At 34.1% G+C, this 13,027-nt stretch overlaps 1 long non-coding RNA gene across 26 annotated transcripts in view; it reads left to right on the top strand.

The window, feature by feature from the left end:
* The window catches only part of LOC140637110 (uncharacterized), a 182,394-nt gene that overhangs the window by 53,933 nt on the left and 115,434 nt on the right, over nt 1-13,027 (top strand). For 22 of the 26 annotated variants that reach the window (XR_012034364.1, XR_012034368.1, XR_012034403.1 and 19 more), the window contains one exon: nt 591-641. The exons of the other annotated variants lie outside the window; for them this stretch is intronic. This is a non-coding gene — a long non-coding RNA (uncharacterized lncRNA). The remainder of the gene's footprint in view (nt 1-590; nt 642-13,027) is intronic. 26 annotated transcript variants of the gene reach the window in all.

Genomic DNA, 13,027 nt, shown 5'->3' with positions numbered 1-13,027 from the left:
TGGAATCTGACTGAAAAGTATCTCATTGTGCTGTTCTGATTATTCTCAATTTCAAAGCACAGTTGTTTCAACAGGGAGGAGAAATAAAAAAACCAACCAAGATCGAATTACTCAATAACTTAGATAACAGGAGGACATGCTGGTGGAATAGACTCAATTCAGATCAAATATCATGTCCATTCTTCTTATATTCATTCCTAACTTAGAGATAAATCACGTATCATAAGTTCATTTGGCCTACATTATCCTATAATAACAATATTTACCATGGTGGTTAGGTTTCTAGAATTGATGCAAAAAACCCACTTGATACAATAAAACATATGCAAGAAGTATAAATATTTACATAAAATGTTTTCAGATTTTCACAATAATATTATGTAAGAAGTGTTTTAAAATATTTCTTGGTAGGTTGTTGCTTGAAGAAATGTACACTTCAAATAGATGAGGAATTAGGAAATTGCAAGTTTGTGCAGGTTTTCAGGTGGATTTAGGGGCATTTTCAAGGTCTTTAAAGATTAGTAGCATTCATATAATTTAGGCTTAATTTTATTTTAAAACTTTCTAAGCTTTTTCTTTCCTTGATACAGGTAGTTCCACAGATGCCCACCTGAATTATCAGCCATGACAATATAATAGAGGTAAAAAGTAGGAAAAAGGGATAATCAATTTTTTTTCAGAAGAAAAGAAGCCTGTAGTGAAAGATATATATGGGGTAAAGTGACAAAAATGGTATATTTATAGACAAGGGAAAATTACCCAAGATGGAATGATCTTTATTGTCATAAAAATGAAAATACAGGAATCCCACTGCAGACACAAATTTCCTTAGGCAAAGAGGTAGTTTGTGGGGGAAAAGATGATGAGTCAAGCATTGGACTTAGAAAACGGGGCCAGAATAAGCCAGAAGCAGTCACCAGTACAGGCAAAGAAAGAAAATGGGAACCAGGACCTGGACAGGAGAAAAATTGCATGTGTATAATGAATATAATCAACAGTGGTTTCAAACCCAGCGAGGAAGATGAACTAACTCAAGACAGAAACAATACTCAATTATTAAGTTCTGATTAATAATGCCAGTTACTACATTCATTCATTTACATGCATCACTGTACTTATTCAGAAGAACCTCAATGTGGTATTATGATCATGAAGTTCTGTGTGGTGATATTATTTTATAGATGAGAAATCCAATTTTATGGATGAAAAAATTATGACATAGGGAGGCTAAATGATTTATCTAAGATCATTCAGAGAGTAAGTGGCAAATCAGAGATTTGGATCTAGAAAGTCTGATATTGGGGCCCTCCCTGTTGTATCCAAACATCCCCAAAGAGGATTAAATGGTCTAAACCCAAGACAAGAAGATCTAGGTGTAAGATGATCCAAGGCCTTAGATTGGACTCTGCTGGGGTTTACTTGAGGCTCCTGCTGTCATTGATAACCTCTAATTCCCATGTTTGGGCATCCCAAATGCCTTGAAAATGCCAGGTAACACGTATCAAATCAGATAATTCCCCATCCTAGCCACTAGGTGGTGATTAGTACTATCAACTTAAAAAGAGTAGTTGCTAATATGAGTAGGGTGGAAAAGGACAAAAGATTTGCAGTTCTTCAGGCCAAATTAGGCATTCATTTTGCATTAAGGTGTTTAGTTACTTCTGGTGAGATGAGCAATTATTTTTAATAAGAAAAAAGTAATATAGAAGGGACATATTCTCTCATTCTCTAAGAATTTATTGAGTATCTATTGTGTGCCAATGAAATAGACCTGGGAACACAAAGATAAGAGGTATAGAGTATAATGAGAGAAATAAAAATTAACCACGGTTATATATCAATGTGGCAATTGGCTAGAGATATATACTAGATATGAAATTGAATAGAAATACCCAAAAATGTGTATCTACATGCATAGTTAGGGAAAGATTATAGAAGTTTTGGCATGAAGATACCAAACCTACATAAAGACTATATCACTTATGCTGCAAGATATAGAACAAAGTAGGGCTGTATCAAGGGTATGCATATTATCAGAGTATAAATTATAGTTTTTTCATTTTTAATCACAAAGAATCAAATTATAATCAGTTTTATATGACCACCCCATCACTATTAAACTATATCTGCTTTTGTCCACCAGTCCTTATTTATAGTTTTTCACTTTATATTAATTAAAGACATTGAACTTCTAGAACTTCTGGTCAGATGATATAACCAGCATTATTATGCCCATTTAATAATAAATAGAATGCATAAAACTATATGACTATGAAATGAATCAATATTTTTGGGATATATGTCAATGTGGAAAACAATTAGAATTTTAAGCTTGAATAAGCTTGATTTTCCCCTCTCATTTATTTTTGTGATTTGGAAAGCCTAGATCTGGGAAGCTGAATTTTATAAGATAAGATACAAAATTTGTTCTTGTCATGTCAGTTAGTGCGAAGACTGGTGTCATGTTTGTGGCTTAAGAAAACACTAGAGTTGAGATTATCACATGTGTGATAATATCACAAGTTGGCTCCAGGCCCAGTAGCATCAGAATGTATTCATGTATGATAAGCCTACCTGCCAGAGGTCCCCCAGGGGCAGTTAGAATGAGACTTAGTCTTCTTTATTGCTTGGACATCCTGATTTTTATTTCCATATTATAATCACAGAGAATGATTAAATGACTACTTATGTACATGAAAATTAACCTGTTACTTTTAGGGCTACTCAGAATTTATCTAAAAAATTAGACTTTATCTTAGTACATAATTTGACAAAGAAAAACTATAACCAGTTTTTGTATGCAAACATCCCCAAAGAGGATTAAATGGTCTAAACCCAAGACAAGAAGATCTAGGTGTGAAAAGCTAAAAGGGCTAATAGAATAACTCCATGAGGTTTTGGTTGTGCCAAAGTAGACCCAGAATTTAGTGGAAAAGATGGAAGAATATAAGTTATTTCCATAACAAAAACAGAGAGACTTTATACATCTGTCAGCAGAATGAATGAATGAATGAATGAATGAAAAGATGGAGTCTTATTATATGGACTTTTCTTTTTCTTAATGGGCTGGAGGTGGATGAAGACTAATATACTTTAAGAAATGTCTAATTCAGTTCTATGTTACCTGCCGTGCTGTTGTATTAGCATCACTATCCTCACCGTCCTATCACTACCACCAAATTGTTAGTAGACATCATAAGACAGTGGTCTTATCTGCATGGTGTTTGGCAGAAAGAAATTACTGCCCCTGAACAAAGTTAGATGTGCACGAGAGAAAACGTAAACTAAAAAACACGTCTTGGCTCAGGAAGGATATAAGAAAATTTATTTTTCTAGACTCTGAGGAAACACCCCCCACCCCACCCCGCCCCCTGCAAACTCACTTATATTGCTTTGTAATGCTGATTTGTAGGAGTTCTGATTTTTCAGGAATGCTGCTAAGGTAAGAAATCAGTGAAATAAATTATCTTGAACCAAAGATACTCCCAAGTCACCTGGGAGAAGTAACTAAGAGGACATTTTTACACCGCAGGCCACATGCAGTTAACACAAAGAAAACAATTTCCTCTATAGTGAGCTAACAGTAATAAGTCACAAACTAGATGAGGGGGAAAAAAAATCCACTATGAAAAGATATGATAGCAGAATTAGGCAACAGAACTTTAGAAAACAGAATTAAGAATACAGGTTAAGGACTGTAAAGTAAATACTTGTACATTGATAATATCAACACAGAAAAGAACTATAAAGTGAAATATATTATGAAAAATAATAAGCAGCTTTGAAAAATAACCAAATAGGACCTCTAGAAAAAAAAACAATGTAATTTATTTATTTTTAATAAAAAGACCACTGAAGGCAGGTTAGGTGCAGTTAAAAGGAGAATCTCTGAACTGGAATACAGATCTGAAAAATTATCCAGAATGCAACACAGAAAAAAATGAAAAACATGGAAGATAGGTTAAGATACTTGGGGGTAGGAGTGAGAGCGATCCAGTATTTATATAGTGTGATAGATGGGACACCTGGGTGGTTCAGTAGTTGAGTGTATGCCTTCAGTTCAGGACATGATTCTGGGTCTGGAGATTGAGTCCCACATCAGGCTCCCTGTGAGGAGCCTGCTTCTCCCTCTGCCTGTGTCTCTCCCTCTGTCTGTGTGTCTCTCATGAATAAATAAATAAAATCTTTTTAAAAAATAAAAATATATAGTGTGATAGAAAAGATAGAGAACTAGAGAAAGTCACGTGTAATGGGCGTATTTCAGTGGGGAGGAGAATGGGGGCTCTTCTAAGTACCAGTTCCACTGTGGCAGTGTGAGTTCTCTGTACCTTATTCCTTTAGCAAGTATTAACTCTGGACAAATATAAAAGCGAGCATGACAGGCAAAAAAGATACCCAAACCACCTAAGATTTCTGAAGAGTAAAGAAAAGCAGGCAGTTCATGGAGGAGATTCAAACAAATGTGGTAGAGCGACTGGCATGGGAGGGGAGATGATTTTTTTCTTTTGTCCTGGCTTTGCCCCAAATTCAGACTCAGTCATCAGCAGTGCTGCATGGGCAGCTCACACTTTGGAGGAAATAGTGACATCTTTCTGGCTAACACAAGTAGTTCTCAACCAGGGGGCTTTGTCTGCAGGAGGCATTTGGTAATATCTGAAGACATTTCTGGTGTTAACAATGAGAGGTGGAAGTTGGGGTGACAAATATTCTACCGTGCAGGGACATCTCCCCACAACAAATAATTATTTGGTTCAAAATATCAATAGTGCCAGGGCCGAGAAACCCTAAGGTAGAGCAACCGTGGAAAGGAGCCTTGGCTCTTTGTCTGCGCAAGCCAGAGACAGCAGGGAGAACTGTAGAGGAGAAAGAACCACAGAAGAAGAATCCCTTAATTTAGTATATGAACCCATGTAGAAAAGTTATAAAGCTCAAGTTTAGGATGTATGACATACCCCAAATAATCACACCCAGATAACTACCACCAGGGCAAGAAGTAGGATATTACTAGTGTCCCAGAATTCTCCTGTGTGGAGAAAGAACTTTAAGGAACCCATTTTTCATTATAGACAAACCTGCTTTAACAGTAACCAACTTGGGGTGCCTGGCCAGCTCCGTTGGAAGAGCATGTGACTTTCGACCTCAGGAGTATTGGGTCCTAGCCCACATTGGGCATAGAGATTACTTAAAAGTAAATAAAGTGTTTAAAAAAACCGTATCGACTCATGCTTACTCTTGTTTTGTTTATACCCACATCCAATTTTCTCCCTCCTGTATTATTTTGAAGCAAAACTCAAAATGTTTTATAATTTTTACTGTTACATATATCAGTATATATCTCTAGAAGATAAAATATTAATTTTATCAGATAAGTGTAACAGATAAATGTAATAACATTAAAAACACCTAAGCATTAACTATAATTCCTGAAATTCATAAAAAACTCCAAATGTCTCATAAATGCCATGTAATTTTTAGAGTTTTTGTTCAAATCAAATGCAAACATGTCTGTAAGTTTCTTTCAAACTATATTTCCTCCTAATTGTTTTTTTTTTCTCCCTTGAGATTTATTTGTTTAAGAAATGGGTCCTTCAAGGTTTACTAGTCTGAAGTTTGTTTATTATGTCCCTGTTGCATTTCATTATGTCCCATAGCTTTTCATTGCCCCTTTTCCACTGTATTCCTTATAAATTGCCCCTTGGATTTAAGAGATCGATTAGATTCAGATTCAATTTATTGAATTAATTTTTGGAGGCAAGACCTAATGAAGGTGGTGGTCTTCTTTAGAAAAATATCAGTTCAAGTCCCTGTCCATTTTTTAATTGAGTTGTTGCTTTTTTTGACATTAAGTTCTGTAAGTTCTTTGCCTCTTTTGGATATTAACACTTTATTGGATGTATGATTTACAAGTATCTTCTCCCATTCAGTAGGTTATTTTTTCATTTTGTTGATGGTTTCCTCCACCGTGCACAAGGTTTTTAGTTTAAAGTGATCCCATTTGTTTATTTTACCTTTTTCTGTACTTGCCTGAGACAGTCCAGAAAAACATATTGCTAAGCCTGATGTCAAAGAGTTTACTGTCTATGTTGTCTTCTGGGAGTTTTATAGTTTCAGGTCTTACATTCAATTCAAGTCTTTAATCCATTTTGAATTTATTTTTGTATACGGTGTAAAACAGTGGTCCAATTTCGTTCTTTTGCATGTAGGTGTCCAGTTTTTCCAACACCATTATTGAAGAGACTGTCTTTTTCCCATTGTCTATTTTTGCTTCCTTTGTGATAGATTATTAACCGTATATTATTTTTTGTTGCTCTATGTGTCTATTTTCATACAGGTATGACACTGTTTTGATTACTACAGCTTTGTAGTATAGTTTGAAATCAGGAAACATGCTATCTCCAGTTTCGGTCTTCGTTTTCAAGATGGCTTTGGCTATTTGGGGTCTACTGTGGTTTCATACAAAATTTAAGATTCTTTGTTCTCATTCTGTGAAAAATGCTCTTGTATTTTGATGGGGATTGTATTGCACCTGTGGATTGCTTTGGGTGGTATGGACATTTTAACAATATTAATTCTTCTAATCCATGAGCTTGAAATGTGTTTCCATTTATTTGTATCATCTTCAATTTCTTCATCAGTGGTTTATAACTTTCAGAGTATATGTCTTTCATATCCTTGGTTAAATTTATTCCTAGGTTTTATTCATTTTGATACAATTGTAAGTCAGATTGTTTCTTTCGTTTATGTTTCTGATAGTTCATTATTTCCATATAGAAATGCAATTGGTTTCTGTATGCTGATTTTGTATCCTGTGATTTTACTGAATTCATTTCTTAATTATAATAGCTTTATGGTGGAGTCTTTAGGATTTTCTATATATCATATCAAGTCCTCTGTAAATAATGACACATTTTACTTATACCTCTTCAATTTCTATGCCTTTTATATATTTATTTTAGTGGCCTGATTGCTCTATCAAGGACTTCCAATGTTATGTTGAATGAAAGTGGCGAGAATGGGTATGCTTGCCTTGTTGCTGATCTAGAGAAGACAGTTTGCCTTTTGTCATCTCTCCTTTGCTAATGTCTGTGTCTTTAAAACCATTGTTTTATATATTTTGTTTTGGTTTTTCAGTTGTGTCAGGTAGGAGGCTAAATCTGGTCCACTCCTACTATGTCATCTTGGACAGAATAAGAAGTTGTTTTATTACCTATCAATAGAACTTCATATTTTCTCCTTTACAGAGCTTATATAGATTTTGTTAAATTCATTCCTAGAGGTGAAATGATTGATGTAGGAACTTTTAAACTTTTGTACTATTTTTTAATCATGCATTTATTCAGTAACATTGTTTGAGTGTGACTACCTCCAAGTTTTAATCTAGATAGTCTCCCGAATATAAAGATAAGTCAGAAATGATCTCGGCCCCATATGAGCTAATGGGAAACAAGACATATGAAACAAAGCATATATACCTGCACACTGCACACACAAACTGATCACTGATATACTGATCAAAGACAAGGTAGTTTTCAATGAATATTTTGGTAATTTGGTGATTCTTTTGAGGAATCAAGAAGGAGTTTGAAAGATGTGTCATTTGAGCTAATTCTGCAATCTGTATAGATTTTTGTTATAAAATGATGAGAGTAGATGCTCTCCAGGAAGAGAGAATAGCAGAATCAAAGGCATCAAACTGTGAAAATTTAAAGTTTTCAAAAGATGCAATAAGTCTTTCAATTTGGCTAAGATGCTAATAATCGAAAAACCTTGGAAAATATGATAGGCAAAGTAGTTTAGTAGCAGATTCAAGGAGACTTGGGTTAAAACTCATTATTTTGAGCTTCATTCTGTGGACAATAAGGACTTATTGAAAAACTCTGCATAGTACAATAATAACCTAATAAATGCATTCCAGACAGAATAGACTGACATCTGTGTGTGAAAAAAAATTGCTCTGTTATACTGAGGAGGACAGGTCATGCATTAATATTTTACTAAGACTTCATTTGAACTCACCCAAATATGTAACAAAGGGAAATTTAATCAAATAAATTCTAGGGTAGAATTAATGTATATTGTTTAGTGAAAAATAATTGTTAGGCTACTAGAATAAAAGCTATCTAAATTATACAATGTCAACTTCAGGGTTTTTTGTTTTTTGTTTTTTTTTTAACCATGTTTGATTCAGATGGGGTGTGTGTGTGTGGAATTAAAATATCATTGAATAAATTTCATCTTTTATGTGTTTCTCTAGCTAAGGTAACTTCTGTGGGTTATTCAGCATCAAAAAAATACCCATCTCAGACAAAAACCTTGAGGCATTCTGCACTATATTAATGATATTAAGCATATCATATATGATACTACTTCAATTATTTTGCCTGCTTTATATATAACTATTAATCTCACAGTACTGTCTTTGGTTTCATTAAATAATAGTGCTTGAAAGCTTAAGAAAGATGGCACTCAAGGTAAAACCATCCTCCTTTATCTCTACTGATCTCTTCCACCCCTTTCCTAACCATCAGTGTCCCCTTGGCAGATATCAAACACTCAGAATTGCTTAATGGAGAAAAAAACAAAACAAAAAACAAAACATGAGAATGTTCTAAACTTCCCGAGGAAATGGTACAGGGAAAAAGGATCTTAATCTAAATTTATACCACTTTTAGTTTTGAAGACTGTAAAAAGAATACTCCAGTTTCAAGAAAGGTCTGAGGTTTTGATTGGTTTGTGTTAAATTTTACAACATACTAACAAATAAAGGAGGAAAAAACACATATGGTCATATCAGAAGATGTAGAAAAAGCATTTGATGAAGTTCTTCATCCATTCTTGATAAAACTCATAAAATTGAACTTCTTCAATCTGATAAAGATTATATACATAAAACCTACACCTAACATTATACTTGATGGTGAAATACTTAATCCTTTCTAGCTAAGGAATAGCAAAGGATGTCTGTTTTCACCAGTTCTATTTAACACTGTGCTGGAGGTGATGGCCAATGTATCAGGCGAGAACAAAAGATGTCCAGATTGGACAGGAAGACGTAAACTTGTCATCATTACTTCAACTGATGTAATTGTTTATGTAGAAAATCTGACAGAAGCTACAGAAGTGCTCATAGAAATAATAAGTGAATATATTGAGGCTGCAGGATATAAGATAAATAAAAAACAATTGTATTTCTATATTCTAGTCATAAGCAGTGAGTGACTTAGATAAAAAATAATATTTAATGGAAGCAACTGAAGTGTCCATCAATGATGAAAAGGTAAGGAAAATGTGGCATATATACAATAAAATATCACTAAGAAGTGATTTTTCTCCAAATTGATCTATATTTAAGTTTAATGCAATTATTACCAAAACTCCAGCATGGTTTTTCTTTTTTTGTAGGGATAGACAAGCTTATTCTGAAATTTATACAGAAAGGCACAAACCCTGGAATAACTACAACTGTCTTGAAAATTAATAAAGTAGAAAGAATCACTCTACTCAACCTTAAGGCTAACTAGATAGCTATAGCAACAAAGGTAGTGTGGTATATCCTCACATAAGTCAATGGAAAAGAATGGAAAATCCGGAAATACATTCAAACAAATATGTTCCACTGAATTTTGACAAAGGTGCAAAAACAATTCAGTGGAGAAAGACTAGGATTCAACAGATGGTGCTGGATCAATTGATGGTCTATAAGTCAAAAACAAAACAAAAATAAAACCAAAAAACCCTCCATCTAAACCTCAAATCTTAAACAAAAATTAACTCAAAATGGATCATATACTTAAAGGTAAGACATAAAACTATAAAACTTTTACCAAAAAAAGGAGAAAAATCTTTGGGATCTAGGGCTGGGAAAAAAGTTCTTGAACTTGATACCAAAAGCACACTCCATAAAAGGAAAATTTGATAAATTAGAATTTATCAAAATTTTAAAAATATTGCTTTGTGAAAGACCCTGTTAAGAGACTGAAAAGACATGCTACATCCCGGGGGAAAGTACTTGTAAATGACATATCTGAAAAAGGACTAGTATCTAGAATATGTAAAGAACTCTGAAGGGCACCTGGTGGCTCAGTCAATTAAACTCCCGACCCTTGTTTTGACTCAGGTCATGATCTCAGGGTCGTGAGATGGAGCCTGGTGTCAGGCTCCAAGTTGGATGTGGACTCTGCTTAAGACTCTCTCTCCCTCTTCCTCTGCCACTCCCTTCACCCCCCACCCCCCGACATAAAATAATAAAATAAAATAAAATAAAATGAACTCTGAAAACTTAACTGTAAAATATCAAACAATAGAATTAGAAAATGGACAAAAGACAAAAGATGTTCCACATCATTACCTATTAGAAAAATGAAGTGAAAACCACAATGAGAAAGATGTCAAATAAAGACTAGTGCCCAAAATAAGAAATTGAGAGTTCAGGTTTATGGATGGAAGATATATTGTGAAAATGTCAATTTTTTTCTGAATTCATTCATCAGTCAACTTTTTTTTAAATAGAATTTCAAAAAGTGACAAGGTGCTTTAAAATATAAATGCAAATAGGCAAAGGGACAAGAATAACCAGACAACCTCTGAAGAAGAGCACAAGCTGAAATGAAATTACTCTATAAGACATTAGGACTTATGATGAAGTTATAGTAATCAAAAGAATGTGGCATTAGCACTAAATTGAAAAAATGATAAATGGAATAGAATTAAGATCTAAGAAGTATACTTACACATGTATGGAACTTTAGTAAATGACAGAGGTGTCATGACAAATCAGTGGTCCAAGGAGAGATTGCTCATTAAATAATGACAAAAAGGGGATGCTAGTAAAGAAGATAAAATGAGATCCCTACCACATACCATATACAAAAATTAACCCCAGGTGGTGCAATGAACTGAAAGCTTATGTTCTCACACTCCTCCCTAAATTTATATGTTGAAATCCTAATATCCAAGGGTATTAGAGTGGAGCCTTAGGAAGTTGATTAGATCATGAGAGCCAAGCTCTCTAAGAGATTAGCGCCTTAAAAAAGCCCCCAAGAGTGATCCCTCGCCCCTTCTATATGAGCACACAAGCAGTTGGGTTTTCCCTAAACACTGGATTGATTAATGCCTTAACCTTGGATTTCCCAGCCTCCAGAATTTTGACTAATAAATTTCTGTCATTTATAAGCTACCCAGTTTATGGTATATTGTTATAGAAACCTAAATAGATTAAGGCCCTGGGAAATAAGCTATTTCAGAGAAGAATTTTCAAAAATGTTTCCAATGTTAACCCCTCTCAGATGGAACAAATACTTTTCCCAAATTAAAATAGTTTTACAGAAATCGTTCTTAACTGTATAACTTTCCCTGTTCTGAAATAAAGTGTATTGAAGTCAATTTAATGCACCTTTGGTGTTGGAGGTTCCCTTTTATGAATATGAACCAATGTGATGGATGTAGTGATGTCCGTTAAAGTACTTTAGGGATATTTGTTCTTGTGCTAAATAGCCACGGACTGCTATGTTTTTAGGGCTAATATCCCAAATTCCATACTTTCATTGTTTCCTTCTCTAGTACTGTGTGCTCTGATATTTGTATTTTTTCTGGGAAGGGAGAATTGTACAATCATATTTGATCAGAGTTTTAATGAAATAGTACTTAAATATTTCTCTCTCATGGAAGGATTGCGGTCCTCCTAAAGAGTTGAGTGCATCTTTTTTTGTATGATGAAAACCTTCCTTCTGCATTTGTGATCACCTACGAACATATATAAAATGTTGGATAAGTAGCTAGCAATCAATAAAATAGTAACATTTCAAACGTTTTTGAGTTTAGTTAGAAATTGATGTTACTCTCAGAGTTTTCCTAAAGGATAGAACTATTATGATCTATGTGAGAAATTGGCAGATTATGATATTTCCATTCTACAAAGAACAGAACATTTTCAATTATGGGTTTCTTTTTCTTCTAATGAGACATCATATGATTGCTTTTGATGAAGAAATGAGTGAGGACAATAGGAGGGAATTATGAATTGTATGACATCAGCTTCAGTTTAAACACAAGAACTTAAGGATAATAAACTACTTCAGATTATACATTGATATTCAGATATATGAAAAATTATTCTCTTTATACCAACTCTTTGCATTATATGGATTTAGAACCTTTGAATATTGATAAATTTTAAGTGATTTTCTATTTGTTGATTTATCGTTCTAAAGCATTTATTTCAATTACAAGAGGAAAAGGAATATTTTTTTTTCCTTTAACATACTTTTCGCATATTGCTACCAAAATAATCTTAAGGGAATGCTGCTGGTAGTTTGAACCAATTTCTCACTTGTGCATTAAACATATTTTTATTAGCATAAATTTATAAGAATATGGAGGAATTCAAATAAAACCAAGTCTAATTATAACAAAAGGCCCTTCTCCTTAATGATATGTATGTAATTAAATTCAACACTGCACTGAGTTCCTAGATTGGCCAAAAAAACAAGCTAGTAACACAAATAATACAATGTATTAGGCAGGATGTTTGAAATATTGTGGGAGTCCTGTGGAAGGAGAGATTAATCCTACTAGAAAGATTGGATATTCTCACTAAGAAATGGTGTTTGAGGGATCCCTGGGTGGCGCAGCAGTTTAGCGCCTGCCTTTGGCCCAGGGCGCGATCCTGGAGACCCGGGATCAAGTCCCTCGTCGGGTTCCTGGTGCATGGAGCCTGCTTCTCCCTCTGCCTGTGTCTCTGCCTCTCTCTCTCTCTGTGTGTGTGACTATCATAAATAAATTTAAAAAAAAAAAAAGTCTGTTTAAAAAAAAAAGAAATGGTGTTTGACAGGAATCTGAGAGATTAATAGGATTTTAAGTTGTAGATACTGGAATAAATATTATTCCAGTAAAAAAAAAAAAAAAAAGAAAGAAAGAAACTCTTGAGACACAAGAATCACGTAAGAGAGAATTTACCAAGGAAACTGAAAGGTACAGGTGAGCTTTTCCGTGGGTAATGTGAGTGTGACAGTAATTTATATCCTCTGTA

The sequence above is a fragment of the Canis lupus genome, chromosome 1 (assembly GCF_048164855.1).
Source record: "Canis lupus baileyi chromosome 1, mCanLup2.hap1, whole genome shotgun sequence".
In the NCBI taxonomy this organism is placed as follows: domain Eukaryota; kingdom Metazoa; phylum Chordata; class Mammalia; order Carnivora; family Canidae; genus Canis; species Canis lupus.
Note: the sequence above shows the minus strand (reverse complement) of the source record. Positions and strands in the feature narration are given on the sequence as shown.